This window comes from Mirounga angustirostris, unplaced genomic scaffold, assembly GCF_029215605.1.
Source record: "Mirounga angustirostris isolate CCGP_5_RB_7025 unplaced genomic scaffold, mMirAng1.0.hap1 SCAF_7, whole genome shotgun sequence".
In the NCBI taxonomy this organism is placed as follows: domain Eukaryota; kingdom Metazoa; phylum Chordata; class Mammalia; order Carnivora; family Phocidae; genus Mirounga; species Mirounga angustirostris.
In genome coordinates, this window is record NW_026991715.1 from 63,293,437 (window position 1) to 63,315,630 (window position 22,194).

Sequence of the window (22,194 nt, forward strand, 5' to 3'; positions counted from 1 at the left end):
TTCATAATTGCCAAAATGTGGAAGCAGTCAAGATGTCCTTCTATAAGGGAATGGATAAATAAACTGTGGTACATCCAGAAAATGAAATATTATTCAGTACTAAAAAGAAATAAGCTATCAAAAAAAAAAATAGCTGTCAAGCCATGAAAAGACATGGAGGAAACTTAAAATGCATGTTTCTAAGTGAAAGAAGCCAAACTGAAAAGTCTACACACTGTATGATTCCAACTATATGACATTGTGGAAAAGGCAAAATTAAAGTGACAGTAAAAAGATGAGTGGTTGCCAGGGGTTAGGGAAAGGAAGGGATGAGTAGGCAGAGCACAGAGGAACTTTAGGGCCCAGAAACTATTCTGTATGATACTACAGTGGTGGTTACATGTCATTGTACGTTTGCTAAAACCCTAGGATGTGTAACACCAAGAATGAACTGTAATGTAATCTATAGACTTTGGGTGATAAGGATGTGCCTACATAGATTCATCAGTTGTAACAATTGTACCACTGTGGTGCAGAGTGTCTACTGTGGGGGAAGTTGTGCATACGTAGGGACAAGGGGTATTTGGGAACTGTACTTCCCCTTCACGTATGCTGTGAACCTAAAACTGCTCTAAAAAATACAGTTTACTAATTAGAAAAAACCCACAGGGGAATATCACTACACACCTATCAGAATGGTTAGAATAAAAATGACAACACTACATGCTGTCAAAAATGGGAAAAAAATGGGAAAAAAAAATGTAAAAAAACTGGATCACCTATACATTGCTGATGGGAATGTAAAATGATATAGCTGTTCTGGAAAACAATTTGGTAGTTTCTTAATAAATCAGATGTGCAATTACCATACAATCCAGCAGTTGCATTTTGCTCCCTTGTCTGTTTATACCAAAGAAATAAGACAGGGTTTACACAGGAACCTGTACACAAAGATTACAGCAGCTTTATTCCTAACTGCCCCAAATTGGAAACAACTCAGATGTTTTACAATGGGCGAATAGTTAAATGTACTGTGGTAGATCCATAACATGGAATATTACTCAGTAAGAGTACTGAGAACAAAATGTTGATATAAGCAGTAACCCGGGTGAATATCAGGAGAATTAGGGTGAATAAAAAAGCCTATCCCAAAAGTTTTCATATTGTATAATACCATTTATGTAACATTGATGAATGAAGAATTAGCAGTTGTCAGGGTTTGAGGAGGGATTGGGGCATGAGGGAAAATGTATATAAAAATACAACAGGAGGGACTGAAGGAAATGTCCTGTTTTTGACTATCAATGTCAGGATCCTGGTTGTGATATATATATATAGTTTTGTAAGATGTTATCATTGGAGAGGGTGCTAGAGAAATGGTACACAGGCCCTCTCTGTGCTGGCGAATCTATAATTCTATTAAAATAAAAAGGCTTAATTAAATAATGCAAAACAAAAAGAAATTATTAAAACTTTACACTTTGTTTCTTAAAAAACAATAACAAAAAACCCACAACTGTCCTCAAGAGCTCTTTGGCTTTCTTTCTAGTCAAAAGGCTCCAGGCTTTCCTATGTGAATTTTTTGAGTCTGGTTTTCAGAAGAAAGGAAAGAGGAAGCAAGATGAGGGAGATTAAAAAAATAAATAAATAAATAAAAAGGAAAGCACTTAAATTTCTAGCATGATCTATTCATGCAATTATCAGCAGGGTTAAATAGATCATGATCTATTTATGCAATAAATGCAGCTATTACAAGGTCAGCTATAAAAGAATACTTACTAATTGGGAAAATGTATGTATTAGTCCATTAAAACAGAACTAAAATACATCAGTATTATAAAGTATTTATTAATATTCACAAATTCATTCAACAAATCTTGCATATTCAACAAAAAATGCATTAAGCCTACCTGCTCCATGCACTGGGGAGAGAAGAGTGAGCAGAGAAGCTCCCTCATGGCACTCACAGTATATTGATGCATGGATTTCTTGCCCTTTTCTTTCTGTTAGCATCATTATATTCAGATTTTCAATAAGTATTTATTGAGTACTGATTCTGTGCTCAGTACTCTGAAAAGTTTCATATGGGATCCCAAGGGCATATTTTATGTAGTTTGTGACCTTACAGTGATTATAATTTGGCTGGAGGGTAAGATTCATGAACACATAATAAAAATCAGATAACAGTAGAATATAGGGTATATGTCTGCATTGTTAAAAGTGTTCACATCTGAGACATCACTCTGGATGGGCGTGGGGCATGGTTAATCTTGCTGGGTCTGCCCAGACACCTCGCAGGTCAGTAGTGGCAAAGGGAAACAGAATCTCCCACAGCTGACTCTTGGCCTGAGTTGCTCTCTGTAGCCAATGCCTCCCTGATTCTTCAAAACCAGTTTTGTTGTTTGAGCCATCTTTTCTGTGACCGTGCCTCTCCGAGCTGACACTTCGTTTCTGTGTAGTCTGTGCACTTTCTGAATTTGAATTGGCTGAGTCTGAGCCCAGCTTCCCTGCAGCATTCTTTACTCCCTTTCCAAAAGAATTGGTAAGAACATTTGACCCCTTTTATGTGTTAGTGACCCACCGAGCACATTAAAACCCTCTCAGTAAGTAAACCTAAGGACAGCCCTGGAATTCTTTTCCCAGCACGGATTCTCTAGTGGCTGATAAAGACATTCCCTGAAACAGTTACGACAGCCTGGAGAGGCGCAAGCTGTGGGGAATGATGTGTTTCCACAGTGGCATATGAAAGGGAAGTCTTTCATTCAAGGTTGCAGAAAATGGCACATGTAGGCAAGAGTGTAGGACACCCTGCTGATAATGCCATTAAAAATCCTTGGTATGGACTTTCAGAAATTGAGCATTACTGCTTGGCACAGGCATCACTGTATATTGGAGAGAAAAAGATGACATATTTCATTATGTAGTTTCTACGTATCCTTTCTATTTAGGGGATTAAGAGACATTTGCCTCCACCTCTGTTAAGCACTGCATGAACTAAGGCCTTCTCATTAGCAAAAAGAGACATGGTTTCTATTGGCTTTCAGGACCCTAAGCACTTTCACATACTTCCACAACTCACAATTCCATGAAGATCATAATTTTTTGGACATTGTTCAGTGAATGGGTGGAAATTGTTTGCAATGAGTCTCACTCAGCAACTCGGAGTGAACTGCTCTGTGTTCTGTTTTGTCCTAGTCTATGGAATAAGCCTTAATAAAATTCACATGCCTAACAACTGTGGTTGCCTGTGAAACTATTTCATCCAACAATGAAATATTTGGATTGGCTGATGTGGACTACCAGCTGGCTAAACATTGGTAAAGCTGGGTGTATTGAAGTGGCGTCATTAGTAGAAGTTGGCATACAGTTCACCGAGATACAACACATAACAAGACTGTGTCTAGCAAATAATGGGAAATATTGTAAGAGAGAAGGTGAAGCCTCAAGCCTACAATATTTATAAAGTGCTTTGCAATTGCAGATGGGTTTTCTAAAGAGTCATTTTTCTCCCTTTCAAAAGTTTACTTGTATATCCAACATCATGATACCCTGATATAAAAGTAAAATGTTCCTTTAAGGAAACAATGGTGGTTTGTTAGGGGCCCCAGACCAAATTTCCCAAGAGACCATCTTACTGTTATTGTTTAAGTCATACTGACCTGGGGCTCAGAAAATGCAATCTCAGCAGCGGGCTTTATTCTCTTTACATGTTCGCTGTCTCCCATGACAAGCCTTTAGGGTTACAAAAAAATGTACATTGAAAACTCTCATTGTTTGTTTTTCCTGAAGTTCCCTATAAAATGTCAGTATCTTTGAAGGGGTTCTCCTTGAATTGAACTCCTGAGGTTGGAGATTTACCAGGTTGATTTAGGAGTTTGAAATCCTGCAGTGTTTCCATAAAATGAGGATTTACAGTTCATAAATATAATGACAAAAGTGTAAAGATACATTTTTGTTCTTGAAAAACTATTGGAACAAAGGTACTTTTCATAAAAAAAAAAAAGCCCAAGCACTGCCATTTCCTTCAGACAAAAATCTATTCTGGCTACGTGAAGTGGCTTTTTCTTGCCAATTGTTTAAGATAGTCTCCCCTCCCCCTCTCCACCCTGTCACCTCCCCCCGCCCCATCCCCACCTACTTCACCGTCCACCACTTCATGGGGTGCACAGATAGAGAAATTGAACTCTAGGACATTTAACCAGTGGCAAACATAAAGAAAAGAAAGGAAAACATGTGGTAAGGTAGAGCACATTCCTTCTATTTGCCTTGCCCCTGCCTGGGTTCAGCTTCCAGATCACTACAGTCTGGTTCTGATATTTAATCTCAGATGGTTAGCTACGTTCTTTTTCACATACGGCAGTAAATGACTTGGTTATTAATTGGCATTAAATTGTCTACTCTGACTATTTGGGGAAGAAAAATATGCCATGCTCTGGACTTATACAACGTTATAGGGAACAATAAGGAAATTGTGTCACTAATGGATCTTCTCAATAGATGATAGAAATAGTGTGAGACTGGTACTTGCATAGTTCTGTGGAAAAAGGCCTGGGTAGAATAATAGCAATGGATTCATGAGCCTGGGGAAAATCTCTGGACTTTCTTTCAATTTAGCTGTAAATTGAATTGACATGATTTCCAAACTGAGGATAAATGTCAGTGCTTACCTTGAGGTTAAAGAAAGGACAGCCTTCTTTTCTTTTCTTTATTTATTTTTTAAATTTAATTATGTTATGTTAATCACTGTACATTACATCATTAGTTTCTGATGTAGTGATCCATGATTCATTGTTTGCATATAACACCCGTGCTCCATTCGTTACGTGCCCTCTTTAATACCCATCACCAGGCTAACCCATCCCCCCACCTCCCTCCCTTCTAGAACCCTCAGTTTGTTTCTCAGAGTCCATAGTCTCTCATGGTTTTTCTTCCCCTCCAATTTCCCCCCTTCATTTTTCCCTCCTGCTATCTTCTTCTTATTATTTTTTAACATACAATGTATTATTTGTTTCAGAGGTACAGGTCTGTGATTCAACAGTCTTACACAATTTACAGCATTCACCATAGCACATACCCTCCACAATGTCTATCACCCAGCCACCCATCCATCCCACCCTCCACCACTCCAGCAACCCTCAGTTTGTTTCCTGAGATTAAGAATTCCTCATATCAGTGAGATCATATGATACATGTCTTTCTCTGATTGACTAATTTCACTCAGCATAATACCCTCCAGTTTCATCCACGTCGTTGCAAATGGCAAGATTTCATTCCTTTTGAAGGCTGCATAATATTCCATTGTGTGTGTGTGTGTGTGTGTGTATATATATATATATGTGTATATATATATATATATATATATATATACCAAATCTTCTTTTTTTTTTTTTTTTTTTTTTTAAAGATTTTATTTGTTTATTTGACAGACGCGTAGAGAGAGAGCACAGATAGGCAGAGTGACAGGCAGAGGGAGAAGCAGGCTCTCCGCCGAGCAGGGAGCCCGATGTGGGGCTCGATCCCAGGACCCTGGGATCACGACCTGAGCCGAAGGCAGCCGCTTAACTGACTGAGCCACCCAGGTGCCCCATACCAAATCTTCTTTATCCATTCATCTGTCGATGGACATCTTGGCTCTTTCCATAGTTTGGCTATTTTGGACATTGCTGCTATAAACATTGGGGTACACGTACCCCTTCGGGTCCCCACATTTGTATCTTTGGGTTAAATACACAGTAGTGCAATTGGTGGGTTGTACTGTAGCTCTATTTTCAACTTTTTGAGGAACCTCCATACTGTTTTCCAGAGTGGCTGCACCAGCTTGCATTCCCACCAACAGTGTAGGAGGGTTCCCCTTTCTCCACATCCCCGCCAACATCTGTTGTTTCCTGACTTGTTAATTTGAGCCATGCTGACTGGTGTTGAGGTGGTATCTCATTGAGGTTTTGATTTGGATGTCCCTGATGCCAAGCGATGTTGAGCACTTTTTCATGTGTCTGTTGGCCATTTAGATGTCTTCTTTGGAAAAATGTCTGTTCACGTCTTCTGCCCATTTCTTGACTGGATCATTTGTTCTTCGGGTGTTGAGTTTGATAAGTTCTTTATAGATTTTGGGTACTAGCCCTTTATCTGATATGTCATTTGCAAATATCTTCTCCCATTCTGTCGGTTGCCTTTTGGTTTTGTTGACTGTTTCCTTTGCTGTGCAAAAGCTTTTTATCTTGATGAAGTCCCCATAGTTCATTTTTGCCCTTGCTTCCCTTGTCTTTGGCGATGTTTCTAGGAAGAAGCTGCTGAGGTCGAAGAGGTTGCTGCCTGTATTCTCCTCTAGGATTTTGATGGACTGCTGTCTCACATTGAGGTCTTTCAACCATTTGGAGCCTATTTTTGTGTGTGGTGTAAGGAAATGGTCCAGTTTCATTCTTCTGCATGTGGCTGTCCAGTTTTCCCAACACCATTTGTTGAAGAGATTGTCTTTTTTCCATTGGACATTCTTTCCTGCTTTGTCAATGATTAGTTGACCATAGAGTGGAGGGTCCATTTCTGGGCTCTCTATTCTGTTCCATTGATCTATGTGTCTGTTTTTGTGCCAGTACCATACTGTCTTGATGATTACAGGTTTGTAACAGAGCTTGAAGTCCAGAATTGTGATGTCACCAGTTTTGGTCTTCTTTTTCAACATTCCTTTGGATGTTTGGGGTCTTTTCTGGTTCCATACAAATTTTAGGATTATTTGTTCCATTTCTTTGAAAAAAGTGGATGGTATTTTGATAGGGATTGCATTAAATGTGTAGATTGCTCTAGGTAGCATTGACATTTTTACAATATTTGTTCTTCTAATCCATGAGCATGGAACGTTGTGTCTTCCTCAATTTCTTTGTGTCTTCCTCAATTTCTTTCATGAGTATTCTATAGTTTTCTGAGTACAGATTCTTTGCCTCTTTGGTTAGATTTATTCCTAGGTATCTTATGGTTTTGGGTGCAATTGTAAATGGGCTCGACTCCTTAATTTCTCTTTCTTCTGTCTTGTTGTTGGTGTATAGGAATGCCACTGATTTCTGTGCATTGATTTTATATCCTGCCACTTTACTGAATTCCTGTATGAGTTCTAGCAGTTTTGGGGTGCAGTCTTTTGGGTTTTCCACATAAAGTATCATATCATCTGCAAAGAGTGAGAGTTTGACTTCTTTGCTGATTCAGATGCCTTTTATTTCTTTTTGTTGTCTGACTGCTGTGGCTAGGACTTAATACTATGTTGAATAGCAGTGGCGATAGTGGACATACCTGCTGTGTTCCTGACCTTAGGGGAAAAGCTCTCAGTTTTTCCCCATTGAGAATGATATTCGCTGTGGGTTTTTCATAGATGGCTTTTATGATATTGAGTTATGTACCCTCTATCCCTATACCCTGAAGAGTTTTGATCAAGAAAGGATGCTGTACTTTGTCAAATGCTTTTTCTGCATCTATTGAGGGGATCATATGGTTTTTGTTCTTTCTTTTATTAATGTATTGTATCACATTGGTTGATTTGCAGTTGTTGAACCAACTTTGCAGCCCAGGGATAAATCCCACTTGGTCGTGGTGAATAATCCTTTTAATGTACTGTTGGATCCTATTGGCTAGTATTTTGGTGAGAATTTTTGCATCCATGTTCATCAAGGATATTGGTCTGTAAGTCTCCTTTTTGATGGGGTCTTTGTCTAGTTTTGGGATCAAGGTAATGGTGGCCTCATAAAACGAGTTTGGAAGTTTTCCTTCCATTTCTAGTTTTTGGAACAGTTTCAGAAGAATAGGTATTAATTCTTCAAATGTGTGGTAGAATTCCCCTGGGAAGCCATCTGGCCCTGGGCTCTTGTTTGTTGGGAGATTTTTGATGACTGCTTCAATTTCCTTAGTGGTTATAGGTCTGTTCAGGTTTTCTATTTCTTCCTGGTTCAGTTTTGGTAGTTGATACATCTCTAGGAATGCATCCATTTCTTCCGGATTATCTAATTTGCTGGCATTTTATTGCTCATAATATGTTCTTATAATTGTATTTCTTTGGTGTTGGTTGTGATCTCTCCTCTTTCATTCATGATTTATTTATTTGGGTCATTTCTCTTCTGTTTTTGATAAGTCTGGCCAGGGGTTTATAAATCTTGTTAGTTCTTTCAAAGAACCAGCTCCTAGTTTTGTTGATCTGTTCTCTTGTTCTTTTGGTTTCTATTTCATTGATTTCTGCTCTGATCTTTATTATTTCTCTTCTCCTGCTGGGTTTAGGCTTTATTTGCTGTTTTTTCTCTAGCTCCTTTAGGTGTAGAGTTAGGTTGTGTATTTGATACCTTTCATGTTTCTTGAGAAAGGCTTGTATTGCTATATACTTTCCTCTTAGGACTGCCTTTGCTGCATCCCAAAGATTTTGAACAGTTCTGTTTTCATTTTCATTAGTTTCCATGAATTTTTAAAAATTCTTCTTTAATTTCCTGGTTGACCCATTCATTCTTTAGTAGGATGCTCTTTAGCCTCCATGTATTTGAGTTCTTTCCGACCTTCCTCTTGTGATTGAGTTCTAGTTTCAAAGCGTTGTGGTCCAAAAATATGCAAGGAATGATCCGAAACTTTTAGTACTGGTTGAGACCTGATTTGTGACCTAAGATGTGATCTTTTCTGGAGAATGTTCTTTGGGCACTAGAGAAGAATGTGTATTCTGTTGCTTTGTGATGGAATGTTCTGAATATATCTGTGAAGTCCATGTGGTCCAGTATGTCATTTAAACTTTTTATTTCCTTGTTGGTCTTTTGCTTAGATGATCTGTCCATTTCAGTGAGGGGGGTGTTAAAGTCCCCCACTATTATTGTATTGTTGTTGATGTGTTTCCTTGATTTTGTTATAAATTGGCTTATATAATTGGCTGCTCCCATGTTAGGGACATAGATATTTACAGTTGTTAGATCTTCTTGTTGGATAGACCCTTCAAGTATGATACCGTGCCCTTCCTCATCTCTTATTATAGTCTTTGGTTTAAAATCTAATTTGTCTGATATAAGGATTGCCACCCCAGCTTTCTTTTGGTGTCCATTAGCATGGTAAATGGTTTTCCACCCCCTCACTTTCAATCTGGAGGTGTTTCTGGGTCTAAAATGAGTCTCTTGCAGACAGCATATTGATGGGTCTTGTTTTTTTATCCAATTTGATACCCTGTGTCTTTTGATTGGGGCATTTAGCCCATTCACATTCAGGGTAACTATTGAAAGATAGGATTTTAGTGCCATTGTATTGTCCGTAAGGTTACTGTTGCTGTATATTGTCTCTGTTCCTTTCTGGTCTGTATTACTTTTAGGTTCTCTCCTTGCTTTGAGGACCCCTTTCAATATTTTCTGTAGGGCTGGTTTTGTGTTTGCAAATTCCTTTAGTTTTTGTTTGTCCTGGAAGCTTTTTATCTCTCCTTGTATTTTCAGTGACAGCCTACCTGGATATAGTATTCTTGGCTGCATATTTTTCTCATTTAGTGCTCTGTATATATCATGCCAGTCCTTTCTGGCCTGCCAGGTCTCTGTGGATAGGTCTGTTGCCAATCTAATGTTTCTACCATTGTAGGTTACAGACCTCTTGTCCCAAGCTGCTTTCAGGATTTTCTCTTTGTCTCTGAGACTGGTAAGTTTTACTATTAGATGTTGGGGTGTTGACCTGTTTTTATTGATTTTGAGGGGGGTTCTCTGTGCCTCCTGGATTTTGATGCCTGTTTCCTTCCCCAAATTAGGGAAGTTCTCTGCTATAATTTTCTCCAATATACCTTCTGCCCCTCTCTGTCTTTCTTTTTCTTCTGGGATCCCAATTATTCTAATGTCGTTTCATCTTGTGGTATCACTTATCTCTTGAGTTCTGCCCTTGTGATCCAATAGTTGTTTATCTCTCTTTTTCTCAGCTTCTTTATTCTCCATCATTTGGTCTTCTGTATCACTAATTCTCTCCTCTGCCTCATTTATCATAGCAGTTAGAGCCTCCATTTTTGATTGCACCTCATTAATAGCCTTTTTGATTTTGACTTGGTTAGATTTTAGTTCTTTTATTTCTCCAGAAAGGGTTTCTCTAATCTCTTCCATGCTATTTTCAAGCCCAGCTAGTATCTTTATAATTGTCATTCTGAACTCTAGTTCCATCATCTTACTAATGTCCATATTGATTAGGTCCCTGGTAGTCGGTACTGCCTCTTGTTCTTTTTTTTTGAGGTGATTTTTTTCTGTCTTGTCATTTTGTCCAGAGGAGAACAGATGAACGAGAGAACAAAATGCTAACAGGGTAACAAAGGCCCCAGAAAAATATACACTAAACAAATCAGAAGAGACCTGAGACCGGGGGAAAAGAAAGGGAAAGAAAGAAAAAAAGAAAAAGAAAAAGTTAAAACAAACAAAAAACAAACAAACAAACAAAAAAACCAAAATATGATCAAATATGATCAGGCTGGTACATAAATCAGTGCCACACACTAGATTTTGGGTGTATTTTGTTCTGTTAGAAGAAAGTTCCTCCCAAAATTTTAAAGAAAGAAATATTACATATGTACAAAAATAAGGGTAAATACAATGAAGGGATGGAATATGACTGTAAAGATGAAAATTATAAAAGATTTTATGAAAGGAATTGATAAGATAAGAAGTTGGTTGAAAAAAGAAAGAGGAGGATTAAAAAAAAAAGAGAATGTGATCAAGTGGGAGACTAGAACAAAGCCATACACTAGGGATTTAGGGTATATTTTGGTGTGTTAGAAGAAACTGTATCCCAAAATTTTAAAGAGAGAAAAACATATATATATATATATATACACACATATATATGTATATATATACCAAAAATAAGATTAATACTATGAAGGGATAGAATATGACTCTAAAAATGAAAAATAAAAAGGATTTTTAAAAAAAGGGATTGATAAGATGTTAGTTGAAAAAGAGAAAAAGAAAAATTAAAAAAAACAGAAAATTAAAAAAATTAACTTTGAAAAACTAAAGAATCTTGGGGAAAAAAAAACATGAATTCTATGTGCAGTATTCCCCTAGCGCTGGAGTCCTGCCATTCTCATTGATCGGTAAACTTGGTCTTTGCTGGCTGTTCTTGCTGATCTTCTGTTGGAGGGGCCTGTTGCCATGGTTCTCAAATGTCTTTGCCTGAGGTGGAATTGCCCCGCCCTTGCCGGGGTGGGGTAAGCAATCTGCTCAGGTTTGCTCTCAGGAGCTTTTGTTCCCTGCAAGCTTTCTGTACAGCTTTGGTGGACGAGAGTGAAAATGGCGGCCTCCCAATCTCTGCCCCAGAGGAGCTGAGAACTTGAGTCCCCACTCCTCAGTGCGCCCCCAGAGAAAAGCAGTCAATCACTCCCATCTCCCTGGTCTCCGGCTGCACCCCATGCTCACCTGGCCTGTGACCGAGGATTTCTATCTCTGGCACCTGACCCCGTGTGGAGTCTCCAAACCCAACAGATCCCTGCTGTGTGCTTCTGCACCATTCCTCCCGGGAGTGGAAGGTGAGTCTCCCCAGATCTGCCACTTGTTGGGTCCCTGCTGGAGGAGCGGTGGCCCAACTGTCCCCTGGATCACGGTTTATGGCAACCCCAAGCTGAGAGCCCACTCCTTGGCTCTGTCTCTGCAGCCGGCTTCCCTGCTCCGATACCTGGGAGTTCTGCTGCTCTCAGGCACCCCCGGTCTTTCTGTGACCCCGAGGGTCCTGAAACCACACTGTCCTAGCGAGGGTTCCACCCCCCCACTTAGCTGCTGGAGCGACGGCCCTCAGCAGAGCCGACTTCTAAAAGTTCCGATATTGTGCTCCACTGCTCTATCACTTGCCCATAGTGGCCTACGGAGGCCCCCCTCCCCTGCCATCTATCTTCCCGAATATCGCTTTGGATTCACTTCTGTGCACGTCCTACCTTCCAGAAAGTGGTCACTTTTCTGTTCAGAGAGTTGCTGCTCTTCTTTTCTTTGATCTCCTGTTGAGTTCGTTGGTGTTCAGAATGGTTTGATCCCTATCTAGCTGAATTCCTGGGACCAGATGAAAATTTAGGTCTCCTACTCCTCCTCCATCTTGCCCCTCCTGATCCAGCCTTCTTTTCTTTATCCCAATTTGCTTACTTTATCCCAATTCTCCATTCTGATGTGACTAAACATTTTGCTCCATAAATTTCTAGTAACCCAGAAGGAGGGAGGATGTGTTGTGCCCGTCACCCACTTGATACTGATGTTTGAATGTGAGAAACTATGTTAGTCCTGGATTCATCACTGACAATAATTTATTTTTCAAGTTGGGACACTTTGAGGGTAAAAAGGTTGCTATTAATACTTTTTACCAGGAGAAGAGGCATAAACCAAGACTGTCCTTGGAAAACTGGGATACATGGTCATTCTACAACTTACTGTGTATTTGGGCAAACTAATTCATCTCCTTAAGATTCTAGTTCCTCACCAAAAGAGGGAAATAACAATAGTAATAATATAAGAGGGGAATAACAAGTTCCCTATGTTATAGGATTACTGTAAGAATATAATGAAATAATACATGTGCAAGTGCTTTGTGAAGTATGAACTATGAAACCATATACAATGTAAGTGAAATCATGATAATATATTCTATCAGCTGTACCTGGAGAAAACTCTAAGAGAAACCTGACAGTATGCCTTCTGGGATGAGAGCAGAGATTTGAAAGCAACAACTGTGGATATAAACCCAGATAAAATTGGGGTTTCTAAGGGAATATTGGAGGAACTAAATTAAGATGGGCTATTTTTCATAGTCTTTTCCTTTAAACCAGTATAATTTTTAACAAGAAGTAGACCCTAATGTGAGAAGAGGATTGTGTTTGCGGAAGTATTAAGGAATTTTGAGGATCCTGATGACACAGTTAGACAAGGCTGTATCTTTGTATATTTAGAATCTGACCTGAAATATAAAAGCCTGACATTTTGGAGAATTAACTTTGCTGGAGATTAAAACTCAAGGACTCTTAATCCTTCTCATGCTGTAATTTGATGTGGTTTTTTTTTTTTTGCCTAATTTTGCTGATCAGCCTCAGGCCGTCCACCCCATTGTGTGTGTGTGTGTGTGTGTGTGTTTTCACTTTTTTTCAGAATGAGAAGGGATCAGGATGACTTGTACAGCTCCTACCCCCAAGCTGACAACCGTATTCATGGTCCATGTAGTCCAAACCCTCTCAGCCATATGCTCAGCCTACCGGCCATAGTTCTTCATTAAGCAACTGGAAGCTGGTCATTAACAAATACCTTCTGTTGACCTACATAACCATGACCAAGAAACTTCGATTGGCAGTTTGAGGTCATACAAAACACTTGAGTTCTGAAAGAAATTCAACTCATAGGCACTACCATGTAAGCACTATATATATGTTGATTAAATAATACGATCACAAGGTCATAGACAAGTATATACAAATGAGATTATTATTTTTTTTTTTTGTCAAATAAGGAGGTTCTAGCTGTGTAAGCATCCCTTTAAATCATCCAATGGGTATCTTGTAACATCTTTTAAGTAGGAAACGGGGCTAGTTAAGTGATCAACAAAAATTTGTGTTCTTTATCCTTGGAAAGAGCTGAATCCTAGAAAGCTGCTTCCAACCTAGGATCTTGATTTTCTGCCAGACTTGGCATAGGTAGAGACTAGTCTCTAGTTCTTGACCATGAAACATGATTGGATGTGAAGGTACCTTTCTCCAGTCTCATCCCCGTATACTGGTTGAATCAGAATGTTTACAAGATCCTGGAGGAGGGAGGGTCCACAAAGTGAAAAGAGTCTGATCCTGAATAACCATATGGAAGGCTACTAGCCAAGGAAATTAATGGGTGTGAGAAATATAGCTCTGTTGTGTTAAGATTTGAGGGGTTATCTATTAGTGAAGCTGGTGTGATCTTAAGTAATACAGCGAGGCACTGGGATTTTATTTGTAATTTATTTGTTTCACAAAATATTTGAGATAACCTACAAGATTACATAAATTTAAATAGCAAAAAAGGAATAAAAATGGGAAAACATAAATTAGAATATAAGCCAAGATCAATGGCAATTTAGAGCAGAAATATTCAGGCTATACATAATTATAAAGTTGAGCCACAAATTTGGCTCTTGATTTCCTGGAAACCAAAGCAATACTAAAAATAAATTTTAAAGGTATATGACTCATATTGTTCATAAGGAGAAAGCATACCAATTTCTGAGGCAAGAAATTGTCCTGACACTTCAATTTGAAAAAAAAATTTGATGGAGTATCATATAGAGAGTACTGAGTAATAATGTCCTCAACCACCTCTCTTAGTAAATATAAATAGTGAAATTTATAGACAAGTTTCTTGTAAGCTATTGGCATCTACCACAGGGCAGCTTGTCAATGTGATTCTGGTAGTGGTGACTAGTTACAGAGATAAATAAGACATACCTTGAACTAGAGAAACTCAGTTTCTAGTGGGAAAGAGAGATATGTCACACAATAAGTGACAATACAGCATGATTACTGGGAGAGAAGTATTAATCAGCATGTTCTAGACAGTTCTGTAAAGTTTTCTTTCTTTCCTACAAGCTTCAAAGAATAACAGCCATGTTTTTCTTGGTTTTATTTATTTTGTTTTCCAAGGTAAAAATATTGGACTTTCTAGATATGGAGTTACTCCTATGGTGGTAACTCAGAAGTTTCTGCTCGCTGACTCTGGAAACAGCACTGAGGGAACATGAGAAGGGGTAGGCAAAGGCTGCAGAAAGGTATGGGATTTGGATTACGAAGCTCTGGGGCTGAATTCCAGTTCTCCCATTTATTAGCTGCCTAACCTTAGACAAGTTACTTCATATCTCTCAGCCATATTTTGCCATAAAATGAGGTAATGATTTCTAACTCAGAAATTATGTATGTGGAGAGTCTGATAGTTTAATCACAAATATATCCAGTCATTTAAAATGCTTCTCTGAATAAAATATGCTAAACTAACCTTTACTTAAATATTTTCCTAAATCCTGCTTTCGACTTCTTTTTAGAGAAGTACTTCTTTGCATCCCTTGAATCTCTGCATGTATCCTTTGGTCATTTCAAACCCAACAAGTGTTTCTCCAACTGTGCTCTTCAGATCAGCTGCATAAAAATTTTTGGAAGGATTCCTGTTGACACTTCCTCTTGGGCTTCACTCTGTATTACTGAATCAGAATGGGGAGGGACAGGGAAGCTGCATTTTAAACAAATTCTCCTGGTAATTTTATGAACACTGAGAACCATTGCCTTAACCATTTAGATTTGAACTACTTTAGTGAGAATGGCTACTGGCATTATAAATTTTAAGGTATCTTAAATCAACAAAGAAGGGTCATTATATATTCACTGTATGTTCTTTTTTTGCATGTGTTTTAGGGAATTTTAGGCAGAACTTTATTTTAAAATCCTCCCTTATCTGTTTTTAAATTTTTATCATTTAAATATAGTAGATATACAGTGTTACATTAGTTTCAGGTACACAACATAATGATTCAACAATTCTATACATTACCCAGTGCACGTCAGGATAAGTATAATTACAATCTGTCACCATACAATGGTATTACAATAGTATTGAGTATATTCCCTATGCTTTACTTTTCATCTCTGTGGTTTATTTTATAATTGGAATTTTGTACCTCTAAATTCCCTTCACCTATTTTGCTCATCCCCTTATTTCCCACCCCACTCCCCCACCAACCCCAGTCCCACTCTGGCAACTACCAGTTTTTTCTTTTTATTTTATTTATGTCTGTTTCTGTTTTCATTTGTTTATTCATTTATTTTGTTTTTCAGTTTCCACATATAAGTGAAATCATGTGGTATTTGTCTTTCTCTGACTGACTTATTTCATTTAGCATAATACCCTCTAGGTCCATCCATGTCATTGCAAATGGCAAGATCTCATTATTTTTTATGGCTGAAATATTATTATTATTATTATCTCACATCTTAACCGTTCATCTATTGGGTAGGTTGCTTCCATATCTTGGCTGTCATGAATAATGCTGCAGTAAACACAGGGTGCATATATCTTTTCAAATTAGTGTTTTTCATTTTCTTTGGGTAAATATCTAGTAGATATTCACCATATTTTTGTTTGAAGGCAGGAAATTTCTGTTCCCATATTGTTTTAATATAGGTATTAGATATAAGATATTAGAATATAAACAGTGATATAATAAGCAGTCATTAAAAGAGTTGATGATAACAAACAATTGAATTTTCAAAAATATTAATCTGACGCAAAGGATGCATGGGGATGATTATACGTAAATAATCTTCATAAATTGATATCATTCACTTTACTTTTTTACAGCCACATTTTTAGCCTTCCTCCTTTCTTGGATAAATCTGCAGTACCAATTAGAAGCATCATTAGGCTCTTTTTCTTGATACCATGTATAGTTAATTCTTATCATATACACTGGTGATTATACTCAGTTACTAGATGAGAGGACCTGTCCTTAGAAAGAAAATTTTTAAGACTTGAGACTGCGGGTGAAAGAAATCATTGTATGTCTCAACCACTCTACCGCCCCTGGCCTCATAAGCCAATTTCTGATCACTCCTATATTTACTAACAGAGTTACTTCAGATATGGATTCAGGATCCATCTCTGAACTATTCTTCATCACCATTCTACACATGATGACCAAGTCTAATAAACCCAGTGCTGTTGTATTGAGTTACAGAACTTCTTGTCACAAAACATACAGGCAAGAAAACAATTAGACAGCATTTGTAAAGTAACGTAAAATATTTGAACCTAGAATTCTAAACCCCCTAAAAATATATTTCAAAAATGAAGGCAAAATAAATACTTTTCAGTCCAAACAAATCTGAGAAAATTCATAGCAAGTAGACCTAGTCTAATAAAATATGTTAAAGGAAGTTTTTTCAGGGAAAAAGAAAATGATGCCAGATGAAAACTTGGATCTTCACAAAGAAGTAAAGAGCAGCAGAAATAGTAACTATATATGTATGTTTTAAGATAGTTTACTTCTCGTCAAACTCTCACTCTTGGCAGATGATATGATATTTTATGTGGAAAACCCAAAAGACTCCATCCCAAAACTGCTAGAACTCATACAGGAGTTCAGTAAAGTGGCAGGATATAAAATCAATGCACAGAAATCAGTGGAATTTCTATTCACCGACAACAGGACAGAAGAAAGAGAAATTAAGGAGTCGAGCCCATTTACAATTGCACCCAAAACCATAAGACCTAGGAATAAATCTAACCAAAGAGGCAAAGAACCTGTACTCAGAAAACTATAGAATACTCATGAAAGAAATTGAGGAAGACACAAAGAAATGGAAAAACATTCCATGCTCATGGATTGGAAGAACAAATATTGTGAAGATATCAATGCTACCTAGAGCAATCTACACATCTAATTCAATCCCTATCAAAATACCATCCACTTTTTTCAAATAAATGGAACAAATAATCCTAAAATTTGTATGGAACCAGAAAAGACCCCGAATAGCCAGAGGAATGTTCAAAAAGAAAAGCAAAGCTGATGGCTTCACAATTCTGGACTTTAAGCTCTGTTACAAAGCTGTCATCATCAAGACAGTATGGTACTGGCACAAAAACAGACACAAAGATCAATGGAACAGAATAGAGAGCCCAGAAATGGACCCTCCACTCTGTGGTCAACTAATCTTTGACAAAGCAGGAAAGAATGTCCAATGGAAAAAAAGACAGTCTCTTCAACAAATGGTGTGGGAAAATTGGACAGCCACATGCAGAATAATGAAACTGGACTATTTCCTTACACCCCACACAAAAATAGACTCCAAATGGTTGAAAGACCTAAATGTGAGACAGGAGTCCATCAAAATCCTAAAGGAGAACACAGGTAGCAACCTCTTTTACCTCAGCCGCAGCAGCTTCTTCCTAGAAACATCACCAAAGGCAAGGGAAGCAAGGGCAAAAATGAACTATGGGGACTTCATCAAGATAAAAAGCTTTTGCACAGCAAAGGAAACAGTCAACAAAACCAAAAGGCAACCGACAGAATGGGAGAAGATATTTGCAAATGACATATCAGATAAAGGGCTAGTATCCAAAATCTATAAAGAACTTATCAAACTCAACACCCAAAGAACAACTAATCCAATCAAGAAATGGGCAGAAGATGTGAACAGACATTTTTCCAAAGAAGACATCTAAATGGCCAACAGACACATGAAAAAGTGCTCAACATCACTTGGCATCAGGGAAATCCAAATCAAAACCTCAATGAGATACCACCTCACACCAGTCAGCATGGCTCAAATTAACAAGCCAGGAAATGACAGATGTTGGCGGGGATGCGGAGAAAGGGGAACCCTCCTACACTGTTGGTGGGAATGCAAGCTGGTGCAGCCACTCTGGAAAACAGTATGGAGGTTCCTCAAAAAGTTGAAAATAGACCCAGCAATTGCACTACTGGGTATTTACCCCAAAGATACAAATGTAGTGATCTGAAGGGGTACATTGCATCCCAATGTTTATAGCAGCGATGTCATCAATAGCCAAACTATGGAAAGAGTCAAGATGTCCATCGACAGATGAATGGATAAAGAAGATGTGGTACACACACACACACACACTCATACACACACACAATGGAATATTATGCAGCCATCAAAAACACGAAATCTTGCCATTTGCAACGACGTGGATGGAACTAGAGGGTATTCTGCTAAGCAAAATAAGTCAATCAGAGAAAGATAAGTATCATATGATCTCACTGATATGAGAAATTCTTAATCTCAGGAAACAAACTGAGGGTTGCTGGAGTGGTGGGGGTGGGAGGAGTGGGGTGGCTGGGTGATGGACACTGGGGAGGGTATGTGCTATGGTGAGCTCTGTGAGTTGTGTAAGACTGATGAATCACAGACCCATACCTCTGAAACAAATAATACATTATACGTTAAGAAAAAAAAAGAAGATAGTAGGAAGGGAAAAATGAAGGGGGGGAAATTGGAGGGGGAGACGAACCATGAGAGACTATGGACTCTGAGAAACAAACTGAGGGTTTTAGAGGGGAGGGGGTGGGGGGATGTGTTAGCCCGGTGTTGGGTATTAAGGAGGGCATGTATTGAATGGAGCACTGGGTGTTATATGCAAACAATGAATCATGGAACACTACATCAAAAACTAATGTCGTAATGTATGATGACTAATGTAACATAATAAAATAAAATTTAAAAAAAAGATAGTTTACTTCTCATTTTTAATCTTGTTAAAAGGCAGTTGACTATATAAAGCAAAAATAATAGTGTTTTGCAAGGTTTATGATATATAGAATTGAAATATAGGTCAACAATAGCATAAAAGAGAAGAAGGACAAATGGAAGTATACTATTATGAGTTTCTCACAATATACAGAAACTGATATATTATTGGAAGGTAGACTGATATGTTAGAGATGTATACTATAAAGCTTAAAGAAACTGCTAAAATAACACAGTGAAAAACTGTAGCTAAGACAGTCAACAAAAGAAATAATATCATAAAATACTCAATACAAAGGAAGACAGAAAAGAAGGGAAAAAAGGAACAAAGAGGTTATGGGATAAATATATATCAAAAACAAAGATGGTAGATTAAAACTTAATCATATTGATAGCTGTGTTAAATGAAAATAGCCCACATCCCCCTAGTAGATGGAAGGGACTGTTATTTTGGAATAAAAAAAGCAAGATCCAATGATATGCTATTTAAAAGAATTCTACTTTATAAATAAAGACACAGTTTAAAAGTAAAAAGTTGGAAAAAAGACTGCAAACAACAACAACAAAAACCTAACAACTCAGCATGGCTATACTAGTATTAGACAAAATAGAGTTCAGAACAAGAAATATTACCAAGGATAAATAGGGACATTTTGTAATAATAAATAGGTCGAGGGCACCTGGGTGGCTCAGTCGTTAAGCGTCTGCCTTCGGCTCAGGTCATGATCCCAGGGCCCTGGGATCGAGTCCCACATCGGGCTCCCGCCTCGGCGGGAAGCCTGCTTCTCCCCCTCCCACTCCCCCTGCTTGTGTTCCTGCTCTCGCTATCTCTTTCTCTGTCAAATAAATAAATAAAATCTTTAAAAAATAATAATAATAAATAGGTCAATGGATCAAGAAAGAATAACAATCCTAAATTTATGTGCACCAGTTGAAAGAATGTAAAATTTCATGGACTAAAAGCTGATAATACTGAAAACAAATAGGAAAATCCCAATTATAGTTGGAAATTTCAACATTTCTTTCTTAATAATTTGATAAAGCAAAAAGAATAATTGAGTAAGGCAAAATGAGCAAAACTATCAGTGAATTTGACCTAACTGACATTTATGGATACTCCGCCCAACAAAAGAAAAACACATATTCTTTTCCAGTACAGATGGAACATTCATCAAAATAGACCATATGTTGATTTATAAACCAAATCAACAAATTTAAGAGGATTAAGTGGTGCAGAGTATGTTTTCTGAGTACAGTGGAATTAAATAGAAATTGCTAGTAGGAAGATGTATGAAAAAAATCCCCAAATATTTGGAAATTAAACAACACATTTCTATATAGACGTTGGCTCAAAAATCAGAAAGAACTTATAACTGAACAATAATAAAAATCCAACATAACAAATATGTGCACTTAGAGAGAAATTTATAGGAGGGGCACCTGGGTGGCTTGGTTGGTTAAGTGTCTGACTTTTTTTTTTTTTTTTTAAGATTTTATTTATTTATCTGACAGAGAGAGACAGCAAGAGAGGGAACACAAGCAGGGAGTGTGGGAGAAGGAGAAGCAGTCTTCCCGCAGCTCAGGTCCTGATTTCAGGGTTGTGAGATCGAGCTCCGCTTTGGGCTCCATGCTGGGGCATGGAGCCTGCTTAAGATTCTCTCTCTCTCTCCCCCTCCCTCTCTTCCCACCCCCGCAAAAGAAAAAAAAAAAAAAAGAAATTTATAGGATTACATAATCTTAGTAGAAAAGAAAAAATTTAAATCAATGACTCTAGATTTCACTTCCAGAAACTATGAAAAGAAGAGTAAATTAAATGTAAATTAAGCAGGAGGATAGAAATAATAAAGAATGGAATAAATAAAGTAGAAACTATAAAAAGCTGATTCTTTGAAAAGTCAGTAACATCAATAAAGTTGATAAGCTGATATCCAGATTGATGAAGAAGAAAAAATAATAAAATGGATACACAGGTACCAATATCAGGAATGAAAGAGAGGACCTGATCAGAGATCCTATTGAATTTAATTAAAAGGAGTAACTGAAAATTACACCAATAAATGTCACAACTTAGAGGAAATGAGCCAATTCCTTGAAATATAGTAGCTACCAGAGCTCACTTAAAAACAACAGACAACCTAAATAGTCCTATAATATATAAATAAATTGAATTCATAGTTAAAAACCTTCCCATCAAAAGATTCTTGGGCTCAAATTCTTCACTATAAATTTTATTAGACAATTAATGAAGAGATGATACTATTTTTACTGTTTTTACACAAAATCTTCCAGAAAATAGGAGGAAAGAATATTTTCTCATTTTTTGAGGCTGGAATTACTGTAATAAATCTAAAACCAGACAAGAAACAATACAGGGAAAGAAAACTATAAACCAATATCCATTTGAATATTAAAAAACAATATGGCAACAACAACAAACCCTTAACAGCATTTTAGCAAATGGAATTTGAAATATTTAAAATGATAATAGATCATAACTAAGAGATTATTTTTTAATTTAAAATTTACTTAAATATTGCAATATTGGTTTCTGGAGTAGAATTCAGTGATTCATCACTTACATACAACACCCAGTGCTCATCATAAACAAGAACCCTACTAAGACCCATCACCCATCTACCCATCCCCCATTCACCTCCCTCCATCAACCCTCAGTTTGTTCCATCCACGTTGTTGCAAATGACAAGATTTCATTCTTCATGACAACTGAGTAATATCTTTTTTATCCATTCATCAGTCGATGGACATTTGGGCTCTCTCCATAGTTTGGCTATTGTTGATAATGCTGCTATAAACATCAGGGTGCATGTATCCCACTGAATCTGTATTTTTGTATTCTTTGGGTAAATACCTAGTAGTGCAATTGCTGGATCATAGGGTAGGTTCTATTTTTAATTTTTGAGGAATCTCCATACTGTTTTCCAGAGTGGCTACCCCAGTTAGCATTCCCACCAACAGTGCAAGAGGGTTCCCCT

The 22,194-nt window shown here is 37.6% G+C and overlaps 1 long non-coding RNA gene across 1 annotated transcript in view; it reads left to right on the top strand.

Annotated features, from left to right (window-relative positions):
* The first annotated feature begins 3,248 nt into the window (after nt 1-3,248).
* The window catches only part of LOC135365257 (uncharacterized), a 29,482-nt gene continuing 10,536 nt past the window's right edge, over nt 3,249-22,194 (top strand). Inside the window, exons 1-2 of the long non-coding RNA XR_010412895.1 lie at nt 3,249-3,296; nt 14,585-14,709. This is a non-coding gene — a long non-coding RNA (uncharacterized LOC135365257). The remainder of the gene's footprint in view (nt 3,297-14,584; nt 14,710-22,194) is intronic.